Consider the following 17,673-nt stretch of genomic DNA (forward strand, 5'->3'; position numbering starts at 1 on the left):
GTTCCAATCTTCTTCATCCCTCAAACAACTCGGGCTATCGCCTTGAGACACCAAGACTTCAGAAGAGGAACAGGTCAGGGAGAAAGCCATGCGTTTATAGAAAAGGCTGATTTCATCAGACATATCATGAGGCAAGGGACAGCCTGAGAGAATAGGACTTGAGCAGAACTTAGACAATGGGGTGCATTTAATTAGGTAGGACAAAGGGAGAAGGAAAGCAAGGCAGGGAACCAGAGTGAGCCAAGATGCGGGGAAGAGAAGGGGGCCTGGCCACACAGGCAATTTTCCTTATTCAGTCCATTGCTGGGCAGGCGCTTTACATTTCACCAAGTGCTTAGATACACGTCACTACTTCTCATCTCTGAACCTCAGTTTTCCTACCTCTACAATGGGAGAGCAATACAAAGAGTTTCCTTTAAAAATTTCAACTAGCACTACTTAGTTGAAAAGGGGCTTAAATAATCAAAAAGTCCAGGTACAGCCTTCAGCTGTTGCTTAATCCAGGAATTTAAATGTTGTCAACCGGACCTGGTGCCATCCATTTTCATCTTCACTAGTTTCACAACCAGGGTCCATATGATCACAAGAGAGCAGACAGAAGTCCCCCACCTATATCCTTTTGGGTCCAAGTCCAGTATTCATCCTGCTTATATGTGGTCACAAGCCTGTCCATGAAACAGTCACTTTGGAGAGTGGTAAGGCTGATGGAATTATCTGATTGGCCAGGCCTGCACCATATATTCTATCTCTGGGGCCATGAATGGAGGCTAGCCTGAAACCCATAGCTTGAGTGTCAAGGAATAGTATTTTTCTCAATGAAACATGGGGTACTGTCCCCTGGAGAAGAGGGAATTAATGCTGGTCAGGCTAAAAGACGATCCTTTAGACCAAGAACCTCAATGTTTTATGATGCTGTGAATTAATCCTCAGAAGTTGATGGATTAGGTATCATCCATCCCCATGTTACAGTTGACAACATAGAGGTTCAAAAACAAAAGTAATTCTCATCAAGGTCTCCCAGCTGGTAAAAGGCATGCCAACAACTCAGGCTTGGTCTTTTGACTCCAAAGCTAAACCTCAAAGAAAGAATATTTTAGTCAGGGCATCATTAGGATCAAGCCTGGCCAGGTAGCTGCTCTGTCAACTTTTGACTGGCCTACTGGCCACAGTGTGGCCATACTTGCCCTGTCCCCCACTGACTTTATCCTGCAGACAGACAGACTGAGCAGTCAGCTCTGTGCCTGCCATGGGTTGGTAGGGATTAATGACCCTGAGAAGCTGGCCTGACAGGTGTGAAAGGGAAATTTCTGAATGTAAACTGCCTCTGCCACATGCAATCATTCGTGAGTCAAAAAGAAGAAAGAGATGACAAATTGGCCATTTTCTGGCCCCCTATGACACAAAGGTAATAAATCTGGTTTATCTCTTAGTTGGTATTGCCTACTAAAGACAAAATGAAGTGTTTAAAGGACTTGTGTAATGGTTGTTAGTCCAGCAGCAGTTCAACTGTCTTATCTCTCATAAAGATCCAATTCTGATTCACAAAGGAGACTGATATGAAAATGCCTGCTCTGAACAGTAAGGCCTTCTTCATGCTGTCATGGCAGCAGGAGGCAGTGGCCACAAGCACTGATTTTACAACCCAACAGATTGCAGAGCTATCACTGGCCAGCTGTATAATCTCCCTGGGCCTCAGTTTTGTCATCTGAAAAATGGGAATATGTGGTGGTACCTTTCTTACATGATGCCATATATCCATTTTTATTTGGTACTCATTTGATATTGATTAAGCATTTAGCACATCATGTATTGATTCAGAAGAGGATGCAGTATGGGCTACAGAGTCTAGTTGATGTCCTCTTAAGCCTTATTAAAAATGCTATTAATGCATAAAGGTGGTGCTGAAGATGCATATTAATCAATGAAACCCCATATAAATGTAAAATTTATAGTAGCAGTAAGTGTTACAAAGGAGAGATAGGTGATAATATGAGAGTGGATAATGGGCAAATGTGACCTAGTCCTAATATGAGTGGGAATTAGCCGGATAAGATTAATTTCCACTTGCGTTATGAATCGAGAAAATGTCTAAAAGTAAATGGATTGTACATTTTCTACATCCTTGCTCTTTGCAGTATCCTGGTCAATGCAAAGGGGCAAGATAAGTAACTAAAATATATAATGAGTGAAAGAAAAAGTGCTATTATTACTTCCTGATAAAATATGTATACATGTATAAAATCCAATAGAACCTAAAAACTATTAAAACAAATTTATCAAGAATGCAAGGATAATATGAATAAAATACATTGATAATATGCAAGATAATATGAAAGAAACACATGGTTTTCTCTCTAAAATTATTAAAATACTTAAAAAATTAAAACCTTTTAAAAAGTAATTTTAAAAATTATTAAAAAATCATTTAAAACTTTACAAAAACTGTAATGTTACATTTATAGTAGCATTAAGAAATATGCAATACCCATGAGAAAAAAATCAAACAATGGGTAAGATATCCACATAGAAAATCTTAACTTATTGTTGAAGTTAGAGGAGACCTAAATAACTTATGGAACACACACATTTTATAGATCAGAAGGCTCATTTATTTACAGAGGTCAGTACTAATGGTCTACATAATTAGTGCAACCATGATCTAAATGCATTGCCATTGTTCTGAGCTGAGTGTTCTATTTTTTAAATCTACCACCATCTATTTAGCCATCTTAATGCTGATAGACAGTTGGTTTCTTTTCAGATAGATTTGCCTCCATTCTCCTTCATAAGCCTGAATAAACATATGTTCAAGTGCTTCTGTGCAGATAGGTAGGTATGAGACATCATTCTGGCTCAGAATGTTCTGCCTCCATAACCCTGACTTTTGTTCATCGGGAGATGGTTCCTCACCCTGTTTGAAGAAAGCATTGCCATGTCCCATATATAAATCAAAGCATACACCTTGAATTTTGAGGAGATGTCTTTCTGAGAATGGGTAATTGCTACTCCATCCTGTGGGACAGAAACATGTACAGACTATACAGCATAACATAACAATAACATACAACATTACAACAATCTACAACAAAACCATCCTATTTGTCTGCATATGAATAAAGCTCCAAATTAGCCCACACTAGACGCTGAGCTATTCCAGTGGCTTCCAAGTCTTTGCACCACTAGCCCCTGCAAAGATTGTCACATGGCATATGCTTGATGAATATTTGTTGAATTAAAGATCCCCAGAGTTTTTCCCCAGTATTGGATGCAGCGGTCTCTTGATACACTGCAGAATTTTCTTCAATTCTAACTTGTGTTTTTGAGCTTCTTTGGATAAAGGATCTTATTAAGAGTCTGAAGAAAACCATGGACTGTCTCCCCAGAGAATGAACACATTTATACAAGTGCATATTCTCATCATGTTCTCTAAACACGGCCCCAGGGAATCCTTGGACCAGGGCGAAGGACTTCTGTTATAGTCCTAGGATAACATTACTTCTTCTGATTGGCACTATCTGGAGGGAAGTTTTGAGAGCATGTCTAGGGCTGATGGATTTTCAGAAGGAAGAGTCCCATGTGTCCTGGAGAGGGCTGTGGCAACCCAGTGCCAGGTGGTTGCCATCCTTTTCTAGACTTACACGTTCTTTTCTAAACACACTGTGTATCCTCCATCTCTGTACCTTCTGTCCAGGTGCTGACTACCCAGAATGCCATGGGCTTTCATGGGAGACAGTAGAGATCTCAGAGTAGGAGATAAGAAAGCAGGCTGCAGAGCCCAGGGCTGGCTTACCATTTAATTTATTCCTGCTCATGCCTTGACCCATCATTGGGGCAGAACTTCTTTCAACAGGGTTGGGGTAGAGGCAGCGATTTGTGAGAGTAACACAAAAGGGTTTAATTAAGTTCTCCTGAGACACAGGGTCTCTGAGAGCTGATGAAGGGGAAGGGACCTCACCAGGCTGTTTTCTTTCCTGGGTGCTTACAGCCTTCATAATATTGTTTAAAGTTAAAACAAAATACAGAAGCTTAGTTAATTTATGTCCACTTCCTACATTCTGTTTAATACATTAACTGGTTCCTTAACTTATTGGGTGATTTTGAAGACTGGTCAGAATTTATGTCCGGATGACATTTCAGCTTTTTATTACCAGTTTTACTTTGAAAAAAAGAAGAAAAATCACAATATTAAACTTATCACAGATTAAAACTTTTATTAGTGGAAAAGAAAGTGATTAAAGAAAGTGGAAAGTGGTTAAAGAAAGCCACACGAACATCTTCTTGTCTTCTCAGCACTCATGGATGGGTGTCCATTTCAAACATTAATTGTTTATGAGCAGTTGGATCAAAGCTGCTCTAAATAAGCCTTGAAATCATTACATTGTATGAAACATGTAGTCCTGAGAAACAGTCGTGCCTAAGATCTCTGCCCAACGCAATGGACAAAATTTTGTGAGCAGATGGCTTGGAGTCGGCCACCTTAACATCTTTAGCTGAGAAGGGTGAATAGGCATCAAGACTAAGGAGAGTGTAAGGAGCCATTTCTGTGTGTTTCAGGAAGGAAGGAAAGAGGGAGAGGAGTTCGGGAATATACGAGAACAATATGACTGCCTTAATCATATAGGTTAATCCATGGAAATCCAGGATCAGTTGTAATGCCTTGTGAATCGCTGTTGTTTCAATAACAATTAAATACAACAGTAGTAACTCTGTGATATTAAGAACTTCGCTGTACTTCTTCATTACTTTCACTTTCTCCCAGGAAAAACAGACACAATAATGGTATACATACTTCATAGAACTGCTATGAGAAACAAAACCATGAATGTAACACATATAAGAAGGGCAAGTCACAAGCTCTCCCTTAAAGAAAAAGCTTTTCGTTTTTATTATTGAAAATAAAAGAATTGGTCTAAAAGTTAATAAGACTTAAAGCCTAAGCATAGATAACACATAGCCTAATTCAGATCCAAATTAGATCAGCAATGTACCAGACACTACTGAAGGTGTCTCATTCATTCATTCTTAAAACATGCTCTTTCTATATCAGGTAGCAAGTAAAAGTTCTTATGAAACAGAGTGTTCAGTTTAGAGTCAAGCCCAGAGCAGACGGCTACATGTGTGTCACATCACTGGGGAAGAGCGAGTGTACCCTCACTGAGCAGTAATGATTGATCTGTCCCGTGGAAATAAGTAGATTGGGTCCAATGATGCTACACAATGCAGAGGCTCGGTTGATTAATGATCTACCAAAGACCATGAAGGGACCAATGATTAATCTTTATTGTTTTCATTGACGATAAGACCATTGCCAATTCAGTTGGAAAAGATTACTGCAAAGGGGTGTGAAACTTTGAAACAGAGACAAATGCTACATGCCCAGAAGCTAGTTTCCTTCGGCAAAAGGAAGATATTCATCATAGGATTACCATCACCCAAAGAGAAAGACTCCAAAATGAAGGTATAGAGAAAACTAACTTTCTCACCAGTGGATAAAGCCAGGCCTAAAGGGACAATGAAGGCAACACTGTTCTCTGAAAAGAGAGGCCCCAGAATTAATGAGAGACTCAGCAAGGGCCAGTGGGTCAAAAAATGACACAGGGGACCATGGCCGTTAAATGCTATTAACAATTCCTGAAGAAACAGCCCTGGAATTATTAAGAAACAAGGCACGAGGAAACCTGAAATAGAGAGTACTATTCAGGTCCAGGCATGAGGACATCACAAAAACTTGGGGGATGTTAAAAAATAACCTTATTAATCCACTAAGGACAAGAGTCAATCTAGATTTCAAATCTGGAAAATAAATATTACATGAGACCTAATGGTTGAAACAGCCAGCTAGGAAACAAAACCATTTAGGGATGTTCACGTCTTCTCAGCTGGAGAAGACCAAAGCCTTCCCACCACTTATTCAAGATGTGACTAGAAAATAAAGACCATCTAGTGTAAGGTCAGTGATGTACTGGGGTCTTGGTACCAGCTTGGAAGAACGGTAATGCAAATCAGTAAACACATCTGAAATCCTTGAAGGACAAGTGCCTACATTACCTTCCTAATTGAACCATGGATTCTTAGGAAAAACAATTCTTACTCTTACTGGATTGTTCAGATAGACTCAGAACTGCACTTACCTGGGGATGAAGGCAAATATTTCTTTAAAGCTATGGGGTTATACACTGTTTTCTTTCATGGAAGATATAGGCAAGTTAGGTCCTCATTAACAAGCAGTAACTTAAGCCAAAAAATATCTGCATAATAGAAAGCATTTATATATTTTTCTCTATTCACTCTCCCTGATTTTTAATTTGGCTTTGGGGCTTGAAAGATTGCCACCCAAGTTGAAGATCTTGGAAGCAACAACAATTGCCAAATTAGACGTGTTCATAGGTGAAGTGCACCTATTTTTATGTTTGCAATTTCATTTGAAAATCTGAGTATTTAAAAATCATACCCGATATTTCCTCACGAATTCATATTGTTGCTGTCTGAAGTGAATTGTAGAGAACAAACATCAAAGCAACAAAAAGTCTTGTTTGTTAAACTTGGCTGCATTACATTTAATCTCGCTATATACGAGGGGCTGAAGATAAAGAACTCAGAGTCCAAATCTCTGGAGTGGCTTCGCCAGTGGGATGGTTGGATGGATAAGGGGACTGGAATGGATGGTCCTTCACAGCTCATGTGCGTCAACACTGGCCAACTCCTTTCTCAGCTAGTATGCATCAGAGTTGTCTGGTGATATTCCTGACATTTTTTTTATTAACTTCCAAGACACTCTCTTGGAAACATAGGGAAAGAAATTGCAGGGCATTTGATTCCCTTAAAGAAATAAGTTTGTTTTTATCCTTGTGAAAAAGTTTTTGAATATCCTCTGTGTATGCAAACATATTTTGAGTTACTATTGACAAAATTAGGTACTTTTACTTTCTTTGCTTTTTCATTGCTATACTGCAGATATTCCTCTATAGACGAGAAAGCTGTGTATTGAAATCACAACAGGAATGGCACAGCTAGTGTTGTGAGAGGTGTGGTGGAAGAGAGGTCAAGGGCTGGGTCATTCAGAGTCCCAAGGACACATGAGAAGCCATCAAGGCTTGATCCAACTAATGTTTTAAAAAGATGGCTCGGAGGTCAAGACACAGAAGAAGCTTCTAACCCTGGGGAGATTTTAAAATGTAGTGATGCCTGGGTCCTACCCTAGACCAATTTAAAGCAGGATCTCTGTGAAGGGGTGAGGGTTTGGGAGTGCGTTAGAGGTGATTCTCTCCTGTGTAGCCTGGAACTGGGATCCATTGAGAAAAATGGATCTCTCACAGCATGGTGCCTGGATAGGCTTTTTTTACCCTGCTGGTGGGGAACATTTAATACAAAGGAAAACAATTAACTGAAACCTCTTGCACCAGTGCAGGTGTTAGGTTTATTCTCAGTAACTCAAACACAAAAGCATTCTAATCAATAGGCTAAAATGCTCTACCACCTAACTTTGATAGAAATCAAAGAGAGTAGAGGGAAGCCTAAGGACTAGAAGGAGCCTGTGATATTAATTATGTATCAGCCAAAAATAACACCATCCAGCATACCATACCTCCCTGTGTACTTTTAGTTGGAAATACGTCATTTGCCCTGCACACACCAAACTATTCCCGCTAAGGCCCTATTAAGGAACTATTTGGGGCCATGTGGAATCAGTTAAGTTCCACAATGCTGTGAACTACTGTGTTGTGAAGCTGCCTGAGCTGTTCTCCAACTAATGAACCATATCATTAATTACAGTCACCTCAAATAAAAACGCCTGAAAGGCAAGCATGATATACACAATAAATAAAAAGGTCGTGATTTGCAAAGGGGCCAGCTCATTCTGAAGCAATTGTCTCTTGTTTTCCTGGGCTGTAATTGGAGACATTAATTTGATTTATCACACTGGGCTGGGAAAGATCTTGCAGTTCCAGGAGATTAGAGAGCTGTGAAATCTGTGACCCCCCAAAGTGCTTTCACCAAGTGCAGACAACGCGTTTCAGATCAGGTTTATTATTGAAGTGACTCTTTCCAAAGAGAAAGATAAATTGCAGAGAATAATGCTCTCAAAAACCCTTCCATTCATTTTTCAATGTGACACTTCTGGTTTTGAAGGTAAGGGTAAATTAAGCAGCCTTACTTACTACTAACAAGATCAGATGATTATAAAATTATTTTATTTGATGGTAGTGATTGTTAAGTTTTTTAAGTGACTGAAACATTTTCTAAGAGAAATAAGCCTCTGTTGCTAACATTCCTTACAAAAATGTTGTGTGGTGGTTTATCTTTCCTTTTCTATTGCTTTATGAGTGTTTATATATTCATAGTTGACTTTTTACATATATTAAGAGAAATTCCTTAATGCCCAATTTATCTGTCTAAATATTCATAGGATGGAAATTACTCTGTTAAATATATCATTGTAGCCATAGCGAAAACAATTCTTTGTAATTCTCTAAAGATTCTCATTTAAAAGGTAGGACATCATCAATTAAATATCAGTTATTTATTGGTCCTAAAAAATAAAAGAAACATTATTCGCCTATTTATTCAAAGAGCCAATCTGTGCTAACTTCAGGAACAGAAACTCTTGATACTGACCATTAATCAAATGCGTACAATGTGCTACGGCCCTGACATCAGGTGACACCTCTAAAATGCCTCTTTATACCCTATGCAAGTTCACGCCATGGGTCCTGGGAGGGCAGGGACTCACATCTGTTTTGCTCACAATATAGTCCCAGTGTCTGGCACATCATAGGTGCTTAATAATATTTGTTGAGCAACTAACTGGACAAATATCTTGGATCTCGGGCTTTCCAGAGGTTAAATGTGACCCAGGATGTTTTCATTTTCTTCAGATTCCTTTTAAATGCAACATGTTGTAAAAAGGTGTCATGGTATGTGAGAACTTTTCATAGAGTCTCTGACATCCCCCTTTTGGCCCCCAAGATTGTCTCTGAGAATGGTGGCAAAGGTCTAAATGTACCACCTTTTTATGGATAGAAGACCTGCTCAAGGTCCGCATGTCCTTCTGTCCTCTATCTGCCCTTCACCTGCCCCATGACAGCCTGGCTTGCACCCACGCAAAGGGATTTCTGGAAAGGACAACATTACAGAACAGTCTTCCCATAGTGCTGTCTGTACTCCAGGCCCTGGGCCCAATTTACCCCACAGGATTTTTATAATCTGATAATCTGGAGCATTATTACTATTTCAAGGGCAATTTTAGCTAAAAACAGGTTTAGTTGAAAGTCCCATTAAGCTGATGTACTGGGAAAAGAATGGTGTTGGCAATTTGCAGAGGGGTGTGGGGACTTCAGGCCAACAGAGCAGGAACCAGGGTTCTAGATAGAGAGACCATCCTAAGGAGAACTCTTTGCAGAGTGAAAGGAGGTATTGCATATGATGCTGGGGCAGCCAGCTAAACCCAGGCTGTGTCTGACAAAGTCATGTGGTAGGGCTCATTTTGTTCTTTAGTTCCCGTTTCCTGTGTCTTCTTCAGCACTGAAAATCACATCAGTTTGTTGGATCTTGAACCCCACTAAGGACCTGGTGAAAGTCAAGACTATTTGCAGGAAAATGCACAAGCGCAAAGACCCACAAAACAGTGCTTTTGATGTCTAGGGGTTTGTGAGCCATCAGACCCCCCCATTCACAGGTCTGAAATCAAAGACCTCCTGAAACTTGATGTATCTTTAATGATTTTCAAAACAAGTCTTTTACACCGTAGTGTGACACTCCACTTCCCCTGTATTTTTTTTCCCTTCCTTTGGCTAAACCACAGTGTTACCTTAGCAAACAGAATATTAGACCAACATGCTGAGCCAATGGGTGCCAAGGCAGTGGTTTTTCAGAGAAAAGAGCCACATGAAAGTCCCCTGAGCTGCCTCTCTGTATTTGTAACTGTTCAGTGGTTGGGAGACTAGAGAAAATAACAGCCAATAGGTGTAACATCTGAATTTGCAGAAGGGCTAAAGGCAGCCAAAACTGTAAAATGTCTCCACTTTGGGAAATGAACAAATACTTGAATTCACTGAGCAACTCAATTATTTTCATTTCAGTTTTATTAGAGGGTTATATAATATCTAAATGTACAAGGAAGGTTAAAAAAGTAGTCAAAACAAATAAAAATTGGGAGAGTGGCTGGCATCTCAGAGAGGTCTCCAAGGAATGTGGGGACATTTCCACTGTGTTGAATGGGAATCAATAATTGCCTAGAAAATGTCTTCTGGAAGCACAGTGGCATTTAATTAACAAAGTCTCTAATCATAAGAAAAGTGCTGGGTGGCTCTGGGTCAACGAAGAGAAGGCAGGGACATTGACTAGGCAAGGAGTCTGTTAAGAGGTGAAACTATCTATCAGCTCAGCTTTCTTTGCCTTTCACTGGAAATATTTCCAGTTGCCATGAGAAATCTCTGGAGTCCTAAATTAGGACCTCCTTCCTTGCTGTAACCTTGGGGCTGAATGAATCCCCTACTACCATTCCTCCTCGGCTGAGTGATCCCCATAAAACAAACAAGAAATGGTCAATTGACTGCCCTCGTGACAGGGCCATGTAAGAGGAGGTCTCGTGGGGGCCCCATGCTTCCTGTTGCCTTGGACACCTTCTGCTCTTGGAGGTTGGCTGTCTGGCCACAATTCTGTCAATAATTGAAAGACACCCTCACTTGTTGGCTAGGTATGTGTATGCGTGGGCTGCAGGGAGGGACATGAAGCCTGACAACCTTGAACACGTCCCTTCCAGATGACACCCAGAGAGGCAGAACCGTAAGAAAGGGGAATGGGAGACTCTAGAGGTTTTTTGCTTCCGTTGATCCTCCAAATAAAATAATTTGACCATTCTCATGGTTTAGCCCATCTCTGCATCAAAAAGCAAATGACCATTTGGCAGTGCCTAAGAAATAACTGTATTTAAGTAAAAATTAAGGTACAAAAATCTTTGGGGAAACCACTGATGAAGAACTAGATATACACGTGATGCTAATGTATGATCTACAGATACTTCTAGCTCATAACTGGAACACCTGTCACTGTTATTATCTTAAATAGAGATTGATCTCGACTCACCTAGAGATGGGGGCACCAGCCCCTGGTGGAAGGCAGTGGGAATGCATCATTTACAAAGCATTCAGGCCGAAAACATGAAAGGGATTCTAAAATCTAGGAAATTCTAGGGGTACTAGGAATTCTAGGGAAAATCTAGAGATTCTAGGAAATCGGGGAGGGGGATGGAGGAGTAAGTTTATCAACACTGTGAGGAACCAATTAAACAAATTCAGAAGGTGGGGGTTCCACAGGACAAGTGTCCTGATCTCTTTAACCAGTTTAAATGTTTTAGGAAAATAAAGTGTGGTTGGTGGTGAGGCCTGTTCTGATGAAAAAAAGACTCAGGAGAAGTAATGCTCTAAAAAAGTATGAATTTTCATCTTAGACTGAACAAAGTAGTTTTAAAAGATATTTGGGGACAATGAGGGAAATGGGAACATAGACTGGACTCAGAGGATATCAGGCAATTATTAATCTTGTTAGGAGTGATGCTGAGTTTTGGTTGTGTAGAATAATGACCTTCTTCGGGATTCATACGGAACTATTTTAGGATAAAACATCTTGAGGTCTATAATTTACTTTAACATCAGAAAAAAAAAAAAAACCCAGATGACTCAAAATGGCAAAATGTTGACTTTACTAAATATAGAAAATGGATTTGTGGATGTTCATTATTTCATGCTCTAATTTTCTGTTTGTCTAAGTTTTAAAATAAAAAGTTAAAAAAGTGGGGAAAAAATATAAGCGCATTTTCCAGAAGAGGGTCTAGATACAGAGAGGACAGGGCAGCTAATAGGCATCTTCATGTTACACCTGGAGAGTTGTGCCTGAGAGGACACAATTCAGTGTAGGGCTCCCCGCTCCTCACTGCTTGAACCTGTCAGGGCTTCCCACTGCCCTTAGGGTGAAGTCACACTCCCGGCACAGCCCAGGGGCTGCACCCACAAGCCCCACTGCTTCCCCAGGTGCCTGTGCCACACTTGCCCCATCACTGCCTCAGACACTGTGCATCCATGACCCCTGTCTTTACCACTGACATTTCTCATGGAACACACCAACAAAGCACTTCCACACAGCTCCATTCAACCCTGTATCCTTTCCCAGGCGTCTGCCTCATTCACTTCAGTGTTGGGAGGAGCCACATCTCCCCACTGGATGCCAGGAGATCAGGAGAGAGACTCAGACCATGCTCTCTGAGATCTGCAATAGATTAAAAAAAAAAAAGAGAGAGAGAGAGAGAGAAAACAAACTCTTCAAAAGGATAACAAAATCATATATTTAAATTGTTTAAATTTAACAATTTTTTTAAATTTAATACACACAAATATACTTGTAATACAATGGCCATATGTGTGTGTATCATCATTTGGGCAACAAAGTCAAATTTAGATTTGAGGCTCTTTTTGGGGTCCAAAATATTCCAACCCCATAAGCTATACCCTCCAGTATTGTCACTGCCAATTTGCTTTCTTCTTTCTTTTTTGGACTGTAAGCTACATGAAGGCAGTGTATTAGTTTTCTATTGCTGTTATAACAAATTACCCCAAATTTAGTGGCTTAAAACATATCTTATTATCCAGCAGGTTTAGATTAGAAGTCTGATATGAATCTCACTGGACTGGCATCAAGTTTAGGCAGGTCTGATTTACTCTCTGGAGGCCCCAGGAAAGAATCTGCTCCTTGATTTTCTGGATTGTTGGCAGAATTGAGTTCCTTGAGGTCATAGGGCAAGTGGCTAGATATAGACTGACAGCTTTCTCAGCTTCTAGAGACTTCACAAGTTCCTCAGCTAGTGGCTTCCTTCCTCCATCTCTCAGCCAGGTACACTGAACTCAGTCCTTCTCATGTCTCATCTTTCTGTCTGAAGCTAGAAAAAGCTCCACTTAAGGACTCATGTGATTAGCCTGAGCCTGCCTGGATAATCCAGGATAATTTCCATGTCTCAAGGTCCACAACCTTAATCACATCCCCAAAGTCTTTTCACCATCATCACGGATTCCAGAGATTAGGATGTGGACATCTTTGCCGGAGCATTACTCTGTCCACCACAGGCAGCGGCCAAGATTTTCTTGTTCCTAATATTAGTTTTGGTATTATTATTACTATTATGCATTACTCCTAGTGTATCCAGCAAATTGCAAATCAGCTGCTCATTTATGTAAACTGAACAAACAATACCATGACAGTGAGTTTCTGAGTAAGGACAACTCCCATCCTTTCGCACTGGGGCATCTGGAGCATGCAGATAGTTAGCTGTGATGGTTCTGGCATTAACTCTATGATAACCAATGAGTTTCTTTATTCCTGATGGTAGCCAAGAGACTGAAAGCCAGAGCAGGGGTTGCGTAGAGTTAGGTGTTTGGGATAATTGAGTAAAATAACCAAACCATTTAATCTCATTCACCACAGCCTAGAAATAGTCCAGGAACAAATTCCTTTCTTCTTGCAGGTGCAGCTAAAGTCTGTCCAATAGGTCCAGATGAAAGCAGATTTTAGCCTTGAATTCATGGGGTCATAGTTGTCCATCGCATTACATTTGGTTTCAGGGGCTAGAACACTGATAGGAGATTCTGTAATCTGTGCCCCAGGCACAGAAACTGCAAGGTTCTCATCCCTGCATCTCTGGGAGCCAGAGATATAAGGCTTGCTGGCTGTTCATGCTCTATGCAAAGAGGCCATATCTGAGCCTCCTCTCTCTAGACTGGAGTGGCAGATACCAACTTCCCCATGTCTTGCTGGACAGCCAAACACATTTCTCCTCTCCCCCTTTAAAAACTTCTAAATACAACTCCAGTTTTTACTGGACTTATATCCATAATCAAATGCTTAACATAGAGTAGGGGAGACATAGAAAAGGAAATACCTTCACTTACAAAGTGTGTCTGAACATCCCATCTTACATAACCGTGCAGTCAGGGCTTCTCTTCTGGATGGCATGCCTGATTATGGGTGTGCCTTCTTAGGAAAATAAATGCACGGGGAGCTTTGGAGATCAGCCTTTTGTCCCCTCAGCTGGATTCTGCCAAAAGGACAAGATTAGATTAAAATACTTCTCAAAATCTTCAAATTGTGTGTGTTGACCATGGACATCAGACTAAATGATGAGATCAATTATTTAGGTAATTTGTTGTGAAAGTGTTTTTACTCTTCCCGGCTTCTAACCTAGTGATTTCCACCTATAAATCACAGGAGATTCTGACTTCATCTGAAGGTCCTCTAAGGAAATTCAGGAGGGTGAAAATCAAAATACCTTCTGGATCTACTTCATAACCAAAATAGATCTCCTCCTAGATTTAGTATCCCAGCAATTTCCATAGCTTTTCAAGACGTGTACAAATCTGACACACTATGGTACTGGATCTTGAAAGAAGCATTGTGGGTCAAATGACTCATCCAGGAGCCTTCCGGAGGCTAAATGTTTAAACAATGAGAAACAGTAGAGGAAATTGGGGTTGGTCTTTTTGGGTGTGAGTCAACTTTGTGGTGACCTAATTGGCGTTTCTAGGGGTATGAGGCAGTCCTGACCAAATTGATCTAGACAGCCTTTTCCCACTGGCAACAGCACAAAAACTAGATGACATAATTCACAGTATAGGAAATTAGGAGCAGATAGGGAACGCACACAAGACTACTGTATTTCTTCCAAAGGGAATGCACATATTGAATAGATTACTAACGAGGATCCTCAGAGTTGGCAAAATCAGTTCATTCAAGAGATAGCAGCAGAGGGAGAAGATGAAGACCAGAATATAAAGGCAAGGAACTTAAAAAGTAGACTATGATGAGGGCTCATTCGGCCACCCCATAACTAGAGTTTCTGTCACTCTTTTAAGTTCAGCAATATTGTAATTCAACATTGACATGTAAGCTAATGGATCTTTGCTGCTGAACATTCAACAGAGGGCTGATGTCTTAATTATTTTCCATTGCCTATACTAGACAATTATTCCCATAAAGTTGAATGAATGAAATTAAGCTGAAGCAAATTACTTGTAACCACCCAGAAAGCTGGGCTTATGGAAACACTTTAGAGCAAAGCAAAAAGAGTAGGTTTCCCTGTTGTTGAGTCCAGCACATCTTTAGTAGAATGGTAGAATAGCTTCCTTCTCCCTTGAAACAGAAAGAAAAAAAAAAAATTTTGGAGCTTCGTGACTATGCTAAACTGGCCAAAATCTACTCAACGGTGTCCACAGGCAGCCATGTCTTTCAACACATCCCCTTTTCCCTTCATTGAGAAAACATTGGAAAACTATAGATAGCCTTGTAATGGACATATATTTTTTTTCCCTTGAAAGTAAGGATGAGGAGTGTAGCATTTCCTCAGTTATCCCACACCAGTGGAAGACAAAACGAGAATGACATCCATTGCACAGCTAGAATTGCAAGCATTTGAATATCCCACTAGGACCCAAGCATCACTTGCCTCTAGGAGGACTGTGACGCTAGGCAAGCATGATCACACCCCCCACCCAAATTGTCCCCGTGGGGAATAGCTCAAGTGAAGATGCAATAGCAGGTTACCATGATGTATCCGGGTGAAAAATGGGGCTAGGAGCCACTTTTCCCTAAGAGAGTTGTACCTACTCTCTGGTGTTGTTTTCTTAAGTAGCATGTGACTATAGAAGAGGGAAAGCTAATAAGCTAATTTCTAGATCCTTTCATCATTAAATAAATCATGCTGGGTTGATTGCAATTGTTCTGTGAACCCTCTCTTACTTCCTGAAATGCCCAGAGATGGTACAGAGGAGTGAATTATGGATCAACTCCGGAATGGTAAAGTGTCAAGATAATGGACTCAATCAATAGATTGACACTGGTTCTATCAGTTGCTATATTATGGACATATAACATTGTATTAGTTTTAGGTGTGCAATATAACCATTTGCAAAATCATTATAAATTGCAAATGCTTACCAAAATAAATTTTGTTAAATAAATTTCACCACACAGAGTTACAATTTTTTCTTGGGATAAGAATTTTTAAGATCTACTCTCTTAGCAACTTTATTAAATATACAGCATAGCATTGTTAATTATAGTTGCCATGCTGCACACATTTTACCCACAAGATGTATTTATCTTATAATTGGATGTTTGTACCTTTTGACCACTTTCATACCTTTCCCCCACCTGCACCTCCTACTTCTGGGAACCATCAATCTGTTCTCTGTATCTATGATTTTTATTTTTTGTTTTTGTTTTTAGATTCCATGTATAAGTGATATCATATAGCACTTGCCTTTCCTTGACTTATTTCACTTAACATAATGCCTTCAAGTTCCATCCATGTTGTTAAGATTTCCTTTTTGTGTGTGGCTGAATAATATATCATTGTGTGTATGTATGTATGTATGTATGTATACGCACACACACATAATGTTTTCTTTATCCACTCATCCATCAGTGGAAACTTAGATCGCCTCCAAGTTTTTGCTATTGTAAATAATGCTGCAGTGAACATGGGAGTGCAAATATCTTTTCAAGTTAGTGATTTCCTTTCCTTTGGATAAATACCTGAAAGCAGAATTGCTGGATTATATGGTAGTTGTATTCTTAATTTTTTTTAATAGAAACTTCATACTGTTTTCCTAAGAGGCTACACCAATTTGCATTCCCACCAACGGTGCACAAGGGTTTCCTTTTTTCCACATCCTTGCCAACACTTGCTATTTCTTATCTTTTTGGTAACAGTCATTCTAATATGTGAGGGGTAATATCTCAGTGTCGTTTTGATTTGCATTTCCCTGATGATTATAATGTATATATTTCCATGTGTCTGATTGCCATTTTTATATCTTTAGGAAAATGTCTATTCAGTTCCTCTGCTCATTTTCTAATCAGATTTTTTTTTCTATTGAGCTGTAGAGTACTTTATATATTTTGGATATTAACCACTTATCAGATATATGATTTGCTAATTTTTCTCCCATTAAGTAGGTGTCCCTTTCATTTTGATAATGATTTCCTTTGGTGTGTAGAGGCACTTTAGTAGGATGTAGTCCCACTTGTTTGTTTTTACTTTTGGTGTCAAATAGAAAAATCTTTGCTGAGACCAATGTCAAGGAACTTACCCTTTATGCTTTCTTCTAGGAGTTTTATGGTTTCAGGCCTTACATTCAAGTCTTTAATCCATTTTGGGTTGACTTTTGTGTATGGTTTAAAATAGGAATTGAGTTTCATTCTTTTGCATATGGCTATCTTGCTTTCCTACATCATTTATTGAGGATACTATCCTTTACTCATTGTATATGCTTGTCTCCTTTTAGAGCTATACCTGCAGCATATGGAAGTTCCCAGGCTGTGGGTCCAATTGGAGCTGCACCTGCTGGCCTGCACCACAACCACAGCAATGCAGGTACTGAGCCACATCTGCGACCTATACCGCAACTCATGGCAATTCCAGGTCCTTAACACAGTGAGTAAGGCCAGGTATCCAGCCCATATCTTCATGGATACTATGTTGGGTGCTTAACCTGATGAGCCACAACAGAAACTCCTCCTTGTTATAAATTAATTGACCATATTCTGAATTTAATTGGGGGCTTTCTGTTCTGTTCTTTTGATAAATGTGTTTGTTTTTATGCCAATACCATATGGTTTTGATTATTT

Source organism: Sus scrofa, chromosome 13 (genome assembly GCF_000003025.6).
Source record: "Sus scrofa isolate TJ Tabasco breed Duroc chromosome 13, Sscrofa11.1, whole genome shotgun sequence".
Lineage (NCBI taxonomy): Eukaryota > Metazoa > Chordata > Mammalia > Artiodactyla > Suidae > Sus > Sus scrofa.